This window comes from Pyxicephalus adspersus, chromosome 1, assembly GCF_032062135.1.
Source record: "Pyxicephalus adspersus chromosome 1, UCB_Pads_2.0, whole genome shotgun sequence".
Lineage (NCBI taxonomy): Eukaryota > Metazoa > Chordata > Amphibia > Anura > Pyxicephalidae > Pyxicephalus > Pyxicephalus adspersus.
This window is the reverse complement of record NC_092858.1, coordinates 132771509-132782817: the sequence shown is the minus strand read 5'-3', so window position 1 is coordinate 132782817 and position 11309 is coordinate 132771509.

Genomic DNA, 11309 nt, shown 5'->3' with positions numbered 1-11309 from the left:
TTCCCCATCTACTGCAGGCCACGTCACCCGATCCTGTGCCTGCGCAGTGTGAGATCGGGTGACGTAGGCATAAGGTAATGAAGGGGAAAGAAGATGGCGGTGCCCAGCGCTTCCTCCAAATTGTTACGAAGGAGGATTCTGGTACAATGCGGGACTAGATCTAAGAAGGGAGGGATCGACAGATCTGCGAAAGTAAATTTCCATTTTAATCCATTTACAGAACTACACTTTCATTGACATATATATGCCTTGCAATAACACAATACATATGGGGAGTCCAATAATGGATTATTAGGCTAGCCATGGAGTTGTACCATGGAGTTGTACCAGCCTAAAAAACATGTATTGCATGAGGACGCAATTTTGATGCATGATTTGATGCAATTTTGATGCAAACTTGATGCATGCATCTGGTGTGTGAACCCTAATATCATATGCAAAAGTAAAGCTGTTAATATTTTTATAAGTACAAGTAATAGCTGTGTTGCCTCAACGTGTTTTGTTGTCATAGGCTTATAAATATATTGCCTGTGCTACTGGGCCCCAAATGTCAGTAATGGACATTATGGTGGATTTCACAGCCACAATGTTCCCTTTTACAACTTTTTTTTTTTTATTTCACAGCAATTACATAGGGATTAGGATCAATTTTATATAGGGTATAGGAGTGGTTACCAGTGTATTAACCTCTTCTAATCACCATTACTGTTTACATTTTTATATATACTACCGGTCATTAATATTCAAAATATTTAGCGCAGAAAATATTTTCCCTTCCCCATTTACCTCAGGGTCTCCTATGCATTGGAGAGGAGGGGGATTTCCCTTCAGGGGGCCTTCCTGGTGGGGGCGGAGCCATTAGGGTGGGACTTGAGAGAAAGTCTGGCCTAGTGAGCTCCTGCCTACCCCTAAAATGTCCTAGTAGCTAAAAAAGTTTGCTGACCTCTGCTCTAGACCTTAAATGAACAGTCCTTCTAATGACTACATCAATTTGATATAAAGCTTAATGTCAAGCCCAATACACAAGAATCTTTAAAAATAAACTCTGTTAGGCATCATTTTCATTGAGAATTGAGTGAATTTATACAGCAGATATGAGATCTGCAGAGGGGTGGAAATAGTCCACTATGTTTAATGGTAAACCTGCTCTGACAACCGCATGGTAGCTGAACAATGTATGGCTTAGTTCTAGCTATAAATTACAGAGTGATTTACAGCCTTTTTCAATAAAAACCTAAAATTAGAGCCAGAAGAATTCAGTTTGCAAGTTCTGGTATTTGCTTATGTGGCTTAGCAAACACCCTACTGTGAGGAGCCATGTTCACCAAGTGCTAACAGCCAGTTCAAACTGTCACTAGTGAAGGTGCAATAACAAAGCATAGCAAGACATGTCCCACACAGCAAGAACACCAAGTAGATAAAGTGCTGTGTCCCTGCATACCCAGAAAGCACACTCTGCTATTGGCCAGTTCCTTTGATTACTGCACATTTGTAAGAATATATTGTCTCTCATTATCATAGCTGAACAGGTCTAAATATAAAGTGTCTGTATAAAGTTTGCTTTCTCTGTCTTGCACCACATAAAATGTATTGATAGCAATTATATAGAAAATATATAGCAAATAGTTTTCTTCTAAACGCAATTCCCCTAAATAATATGGAGCAATACATATTTTTTTTTTTTCACTTTGGACCATTTGATGGTCTAAAAGTTAAAAATTTTCAACCACCTTCTTTACTTTAACTTTTTGTACAACCAAATAAACCCAGCCTCCTAGGGTGATTGCAGACCCAGGAGCTTTTTCTTTCCTCCCCTGTAAACGGGTGGTGTGTCAAATGAAAATGATTATGACATAAAACATGTAGGATACAATGAGGCTGACTTAGTAAAAGCAATGTACAGTAGCACTCACATTCGCAGGAGGGGCTGAATTTCTGTGGGTTGCTTTTTGAGGTCGGACAATAACAGGCTCAGTATACAGGACAGACTAGGTGTTTTCCAAATGAAGAAACATAATCAGTAGGGGGGGAATTTCACATCTTGGGGTGCCAACAAGTTTTTCTACTGTTATCTTGTAAACTAGGCATTAGAGATCTTATGAGTTCTGATCCACCTCTGCAGGCAATAGATTGTTCATACTTGAGTGCAACAACATCCCATGACTCCTGAACATTGTAGCACTTACAGACCCCTGTCTTCACTTAGAATTTTCTCAGGGTTTTCACATCCCCAACTGTAAAATATCTTTCACTAGTGTTGGACAACCTTCTCCACTTTGGCCAGGGACCTTACCTTGCAATAGAGGGGACGACCAACTACCTATTCAAGAAAACCAGCTTACAACATGAGATGAAATTTTGCTGACTTTAACCATTCAATCATGTGTAAAGAAAATCCTTTTTTTTAACATTTTTCTGTGTACACAATTGGGTATTCTCTGCAGACTAAACTATCTCTACATTCACTGAGTCAACAAAACCCCTGTAGGTGATAATTCACAGAACACCCACTTCATCTAGTTATGGAAGCATGAAATCCAAACCACGCATTAATTAGGAATAAGAAAAGTTTCTCTTTTTTAAATGAAATGTAATTAAAGGCATTTTATATATACTAGCATTTCTCCATACAACTGGGTCTTATTGTTTTAAAGATGTTGTAAATACTAGAGAGCACTTTACTTTCCTCCTGTCCCCTACCTTGGTTGTTCTAACTAAGCATAATATTATAAAATATGGAACAATTTGTAAGCAAACTCCAACAATATTAACCCAGAAATACATGCAAATAAAGTTATGGGCAGGCCTTAACTTTTCTTTATTTTTTTACCCCTACAGTTCCCATTAGACCAAGGGCTTACCCATTACAATAGATGAAGGATAGGGTACCTTGAAGGTGGGAGGTGGTGGGTCCAAGCCAAAGAGCTTGAAGAATTGCATACAACTTCTGTAGCCTCTGTTGGCATTTTGGGTAAAGGGGACTTGTGTTTATACATTTTTCCTCCACATCAGCTCAGCTTGAATTGCCCAGATTTACTAAGGAAATAACAGAGTTGGTTATGATATGTGGTTCATTTCATAGAATCATTTAAACTATGCATGTACTTTTTTTTGTTTTAGTTCATGTAAAGACCTGTGGTCAGTGTTTTTGCTTAGCTGGCATAGATTTCTTTGAACTTATAGAGCTGATTAAATAATCAGATGGTAACCAGACTCAGTGTTTTCTATTTGTGGTTCTCTATGTTCTCGTTTCTCTTTAGATACTTCAAGTGCTCAGTATGTTTGAAATGTTTTAATAATTAGGATGTTTAGAAGATTAAGCCCCCACACTTCCTTCTTAATGGTAAAGTGTATGCATATGCACAAAAAAATGCTTTAATATCATGATAAAAACACAAAATTAACACAAATAAAGGGCACAGAGATAACAGTAAAGAAACAAGTGTGCTTCTGGTTTACCATGAAAACTTTTATTTTTACTCCAGGTTGACAAGCGAATATCCGGCCATTGATAATCCGGTTCTTTCAGTTTTCCGGCATGAATTTCCGAGCGCGGTTTTCAATACACATACGTTATTACACTGTTTAGCCACCTATGTTTTCATGGCGCTGTTCTCCAGAAACAGCCGTTAGGTCTTGCTTGCTACACTAAATACACATTGAAATGTCCCCTCGTTTCTGCTGCTCTCTGGAAGTGTGCCTGCTCTCTGGAAGTGTGCCAGATATTTGTGGGTGCTGTGAGAGGAAGGCTGGCCTGTGTGTGGAGGTAGGTATAACCTTCAAAAATCTGGAATTTTTGAAAATCTGGCATTCCTAAGGTCTGGAGGTTGCCATATTTTTGAATGTGAACCTGTATTAACTTGTAAACATCAAGCCCCTCTGTGGTTCTGTGGAAAACACCAATAGCTAATCATTAATGATCTAACTAGGTAAGAATAGGTAACATGTATTAGGCAGGCAAAAAATCCTCTCTTAATGGATTTTACTGTGATTAGCTGTTAAAAAATTTGTAGGGTACCACCTTATTACACCAAGTTACCAAACCCACAGCATACAACATTGATGAAAAAACAAGATAGGGAGAGCCAGGACTATAGTTTAGAAACGTTAAAACTTTGCAAAAACAAGGCAGAACATATGAAAAATACAAAGAAGACAAAAAGAATAAATGACTGGTTAAATAACTATATTCGGGTATGAAAGGAGACCAGTTTCTGGCAAAATAGTTTTAAATCGAAACTCCAGGCAAATTAAAAAAACCACCAGTTATGTATGCATTGCATACAATCATTACATTTATTTTTGTTTAAATTCAGCTGGTAACTGAAGTAACTGATAACAGGTGGAGTGTGTTAAGTGTTAGCTATCTCTAATCCCAATAGCAGAGGATTGTCAACTAGCAAATAGAGATTTAGCAGTCTAAGCCATCGCTTTGCACAATGCATTTAGAACGGTGCCATTCAGAAGTGCTGGGTCCCAGGTTAGAATCTCGGCCAGGACATTATCTGCATGGAGTTTGCAGGCTCTCCCTGTGTTTACATGTTTCCTCCCACGTTCCTAAAAAACCCCATGCATTTAGGTAATTGGCTTCCCCCCAAAAACAGACCTTAGACTGTATTAAAGACATATGACTATGGTAGAGAGATTGCGGGTCCCTTTGATGAACAGCTAGTGACATGAAAATGAACTTTGTACAGCACTGTGTAATATGTCGGCGTTATATAAATACCGGCTAATAATATTAATTAGCATGCTGTTGTTTCTTTATTAAACAGTTACTGTCTGAAGTCATGTGTCAATGGTCCAACCACAGCCAGGGTGGGTCTTAGACTGAGCTGCATTGGCTAAAAGCATAGTAGTCTGCAGAAAGCTGAGTCACTGCCTAGGGGGTCTGGGATCATGTTGTATTGGATAAACGATTTGTAGACTACAAATGGGTCAACCACTGCCTTAGACTTGTTTTTTTTTTTTCATTAAATGCAATGCATTCTGCAGAAAGGGTAAAAACATGGCTGGAGAAGATTTTTGATTAAGTTGTAGTAATAAATGCATTGTAATTTCTGAATGATCCAATTACTGACTGGGGAAAGGGGGTCTAGACATAGGTGGAGTGATCATATGCAATATAGTCTGCAGAAAGGTCCAGAACCTGACTGGGTTGTTTGTAAGTTCCATGGTAAAAGCACCCCTAACACTTCGTTAGGTAGAACAATTCACTGTATAGATTTTTTATTATATACTTAGTGTCTTGCCTGAAGTTCATCCCTGATCCATAATGCACTAAAGAAAATCCTGCATTAACTAATTTGCATTATGTTTCCAAAGAATCTTAAATTTTGTGCATGCATGACACCAAGATGTTATTCCCAGCCAAGAAAAACTTTCTTATATCCACAGGCAGCTTTACAAGTAAAGTATTTTTTCGTAGGTATACGGTCTTTATTTTCCATATAAACAATATATGTGATTAGCAAACATTAATTGAATAGAATAAACTTTGCTTTACAAACGTGATGAGATATTTACATTGATATATAGATATATATATATATATATATATAGACCTTGCTTATTCCACCAACTGTTTATCGGTCTGTTTAACCTTTAAATTCTATTTCTAAGTGGAATTTGCAGCAGTTCTAATTTAAGCCTGTAATCTGTAATGGTATTTCCTAGAGTAACGGTGTTTGTGTAAGCACAAGACCCCCAACAAACTGTTTGTCTTTGAATGCTGCCCAACACCTGTCCTACAAAATATGAGCTTTATGTGTTGACTGGGAAGTTTAGCTGTCCAGAACATGTGACTTCCCATAATGTGCACTGCAGAAAGACTACTGTCCACATCGTTTTCTAAAGAAACATCCAGGTTTTTTTTAGAATGCTCCAGTCCTCAGCACTCCTACACCAATGTAGGAGAAGGGTCCCACAGTGGAGGTCCCAGAGGATACTCAGGTAAAAGAGAACACAATAGGTCATTAAAGGTAACAAGGATCACAGAGGACAATCTGGGTCATAGGATGTCCCAGAAAGTGACTGGAGGTACTCAATATCACAGGAGGCTCTTTGGGTTGCTGGAGGCAATCAGGGTCATGGGAATCAATAAATGTTCCTCCGATCAATCATTATCTGCCTGCAATAAAATGAGAAGCAAAACCCCCTAATTATGAAATCAAATGGTCTAAAATGATGTATTTTCAGGCTTAAGTCACATTGAGCTTGATTTATTAAAGCTCTCCAAGGCTGGAAAGAATACACTTTCACCAGTTAGGCTGGGTGATCCAGCAAACCTGGAATATCAGGTTTATTGATGAAAGTGTATCCTCTCCAGACTTGAAGAGCTTTAATAAATCAGGCCTATTGTGTACATTGCTCTAATGCCCAGTAGAACACCATTTATACCATGCATAATTGCAACACATTTTAATTCACATATATATTTGCATTGGGGCAATGTGCAGTAATGTTGTACCATGTGTTAGTGAAATGCACATTATTGGATGAGTATTTGTCGCTGTGAATTACAATGTAATTCATTCCAATCACATATAACGAAGTAAAATTCACTAAGTACTATAAGTACAACACCGTGCCATAGTACAACACAGTACACAGATGTGATTACTTTGTACATTGTGTCACACTATGTTTCCAGGGATAGTGCAGTTGCATTTTTCTATGCACAGAGATTCATCGAATGCATTCCCCGAACACACACACACACACATTATTGTGTGTTGTGCTGCTACTTGCATATTTATTGCATACTTATTACAGTCAGACCATCATTTGCATAGGCTGCCTAAGACATGGTAGTACATAAAATAAACACACCACATGCATAGCAGAACATTACTGTGCAAGGTGCTACATTGCAAAAAGCAGGTACATCAACAAGATGGGGTGAATATCAGAATATATGACACCATAGACCACCAGTATGAGTTACATATTACATAACACCAAATGTGCCACAGTGCACAGATAAGAATCAGGCCTTGGGGATGTACTTATACGTATGTACTATCCAGGGTACAAAGCTGACACATTTCCCCAAAAGGTGTGAAAAAACACACAGAGAAACCTATTTTTATTATGAGAAGGTCAGAAAACTCCAAAAATATTCCTTTTTTTTATCTATTTGTTAACAAAGCAATTTGTTAGCAATTGTTTGTGCTAAATTAACCTTCAAGAGGGTTCTAGGGGCTACTTTGTCAATCTGCACAATTTATTGTATTCACATTGATCTTCACCCCTTCACTAGAAGCCCATGAAGTATAATTTTTTAGAACAGAGTTCCATTTATTATGGAGAGCCATGGGAATGAAAAGCTGATTAGAATAGGGTAATATTTCTGTGTGTCTGGAAGAAGGGAGCCACAATTAATGTAACGTGATACAGCAGGACTATCATAACACACCACAAAATATAGTTTCGGGTAAATGTGGCAGCCTGTCAAAATATTGCAGAGATTTTTGGCATTCAATGTTACATTAAATACATGACCTTATATAAATTCCTTAATGTTACATCATTTCTAGGTAACTTAGATCTTCTCTACCAGTGAAATACAGGTGTTCTTCAATTCATCTTAATAATTTAAATGTGATTGTATAAAAACTTGGAAAAGATTCCATCATAACTCACCTGGATTTAATTTTGAACAACATAATGATGTGTCCCTGTTGAATGCAGTCCTAGAGTTTTTTGTTCATTTTGCCCTAGACATTATAGCATAACAGCTGCATCACAGCCTTCTGCCAGCGGCTGGAAATCTAACTTTTTATTAAGAAAATATACAATATGGATGAAAAAAATAAAGACCAAAAACATAGACAAGCACTTTTAAGTGAACTCCACATCTGGAACTTCTCTCTTTAATTGGATATGCAGTCTTTCGCATCTTTGTGTACCTTAGTATCAAGTGAACGTGTACAATGGCATGTTGTCATATAATTACTCCGGTAATAAATGAGCAAATCTCAGATTGCATAATGACAAAGTGAACGTACAGTCATTTTTGTTGTGATTCTTGTATTATAACAGTGAACAGTATTCATATACCTTGCAGAACTTTAAAAAGGAAATATACCCACCCATGAGGATGAAAATAAATATGGCTGGATTCTGGGTAGAGGCTTTGTTTCAACATAAATGCCCACCCAGCGCAGATTATATATATATATATATATATATATATATATATATATATATATATATATATATAATGTGTGTGATTAACAAAGGATGAATTTCTGCATTGCCCACGTATACTATAACAGTTACCAAGGGCTGTTTACAAATATCCACACATACATTATAAAAAAAACCTATATATAATAAATATAAAGAAATACTTCATTTTTGCTGTTCCGTTTTATTGATAGAATAGTTTATTGTGCATCTACCAATCATCTCCACCACATTAACAGATAACTGAACATCTAGCAGAGTATGGTCACAGTTTCTCCTGTCTTCTATTCATCAGATCTAGGTATAAAGACCCAGTACTGGCAAACTGACTTCCTTTTCTGTCGGAACCTTAGTGTTTTTTTTATAGTGACTATGACATCTGCTTTTTTTGGTGTGACACTAAAGGTAGCCAAGTGTTTACTCAGGAGGGTACTGGGCATAGGGATAAAGGATTTAGATGATTGTGTTATTTGAAAGATAGTTGATTGTCTGACAAGTGTATAATGCTTCCCTGATGTCGTTCATCAATCTGACAGGGTTTGACTGATTAGGGACTGCTCAGAAATAACCACTATGCACTCCTATGGAGAGGAGGATAGTGGGATATAGCTCCCTCATTCTCCCCCCTCTCCATTGAACAGAATTGCTATTTGTGTGCAGTGATCATTCATCCCTATGACAATCATCTGACGCCTGTATGGAGTTGAAGCCCAAGAACTTTCTGTAAGGTAATAAATACCCACAAGCAATACATGCACATAACTTTGATATTAGCGGGTCGTTTTATCTTTTTTTTAACCAAAATACATACTAAAAACATGTGTGGAATGAAAGTTGTGTGACTTTTGAGTGAAATCTTTTAGGAATAGACCCATAGGTTGGCTTTTCATCTCAGAATTGGTTTTTAAACTGGACTGTTGAGTTCTGGAGGAAGTTCACTGTCCTATTCCTATCCTGTATTTCCTATTGACATTACCAACTCATTGTTGATCAGACCTTAAATATGTAAATTTATATTTAGACTGTAACTAACTCCTGTCTATAAAAAATTAAAGTCCAGGATACTTCCCTGAAACCTCCATCTTCTCTGTCAACTCTTCTGGGTCCACTGCAACTATTGAGTGGCCAGTAAGGATGAGTGAGAAGGCCTCTGACAGTCTCGCGAAAAATTCCTCGAACTTCCGATGGGTCCGCAAAGCAAACGGATTTCGCGAATTCCAAAGTCAAGGGGGCAACTTTAAACATTATTAGCAAAGCCCCTATATATGTTAGAACCACCAAATTTGCTAGGTATGTGTAGGAGAACAGTGGCAACAAGAGACAAATACAAAAGTTCCAAAAGACATTGTGGTTTTCCAGGAAATGGCAGGTAAAGGGACAGCAGGCAAATAGGATTTTTGCGGGATGGAGAGAGTACACAAGGCAGCATAAACATTAGGACATTGAGAAAGGAGGGTGCTACATGTGAACTCAACCCACTAGCAGCAGTCTCTGCTGTCAAAGCAGCAGGAGACCACATTGCTAGCTGGCATCATGACCTGGATTACATGTGTTAGGAATGCCACCCATAAAGTTGTGGAGAAGTAGCGTGGTGACATTAGGCAAAATGATGGAGGACCAGAGACGGAGCGTGGGTCAGCGAGAGCAGGACAGTGTGTGGCCTCTGGTCAGCTATCGCCAGGGAGACCGTATTGGTAAGTGTCATGGAGAACTGGGTGTAGTGCATCATCAATGTCACACAGAAGTTTGTCAAACAATTTTTGTGAATGGAGTACTGACAGGTGTCAGCAACAGCAGGAGGAGGAGGCGGTGGGCCATGAGAGGGAGCGGGGACCGCATTGGTAACTGGCATCTAGAGCTAGGTGTAGTCCATCGTCAGAAATCTTCTTTGATAAATAGGAACAGGTATCAAACACTAAAATATCTGTATTGGGGCACCTCAATGTTTGCAATCCTGCCTAACTCACACAGCAGAAGCTGCAGAAGGCTGACATTTATTTACATTAATTTCATTACCATTTCTATATGGAGTCCACTTTTGGTGAACGTTTTCTGAGCTGTATTGTTGGGAAGACTATCAAAAGAACAACCATTAATGAAAGATTTCAATGAGTTTTACTTGGTGAGATCCTCCTTAATCGCGCAGCTGAAATCTAATCGCCTTAATTGGCAGAATCGCGCTCTCTATTGTGAAGTCTGGAATCCGGCTGGCAGTGAAGCGAGTGTACGCGCACACTCGAGTCCGGACCGCGGTAATCCACGATCGATGGCCGCGCGTACTTTCGCGCTTCCAGCGATCGCGGATTTTATTGATGAATCAGGGGCAATATGCCTCTTCTCTACTTTTGGTTTTCAGCAGTCTGTTAAAATGTATCATTGTAAAAATTATAGCTACTTTGGTTTGTTTAATACAACTGCTTAGAATATTTGGTGTTTTGTAGAATACCGTACATTTGTCAATTTCCAAATAAATTGCTAATGTAGTTAAAAAATATATCTGTATTTATTTTGAAGTAGGCCAGAAATTTCATTGTACCAAACAGTCTTCTTTGGTAAAAAGAAACAGGTAGCAAACACTGAGGTATCTGTATTTATTTTACATTAGGTCAGAAATTTACCTGTACCAAACGGTCTTCTTTGGTAAATAGGAACTATATAGATTTTATTTAGCTTTAGTGAATGTACAGTGCGAAAAAAAGATGACTAAAAGTGTTTTCGCTAATACACAATAAAGATTACACTAAATGTGCTGACTGCTCACAATTTAACAAATCTGACTAGCTATGCATGGCACTACAAGTATCAGCAACCACAATTGTACCTTCAGTGCATGTGCAGTCAGTGAACAGTACCTAAGAGTGTAATACACACAATATAACTCACACTAAATGTGCTGACCGCTGATAATTTAACAAAACATGAGCTAGTAGCTCATGTAAAAGAAAATGTCCTATAAAAAACTAAAATATGCAGCTAACAATGAACTAAGAAGGCTCCTACACTGTCCCTGTCACACTACAAGTCTCTCCCTGTGTCTATCCTCTACACAGAACACAAGATGGAGTGACTAACCCCTCCCTCCTACCCTGTATATACCCTGTTTCCCCGATTATAAGGCA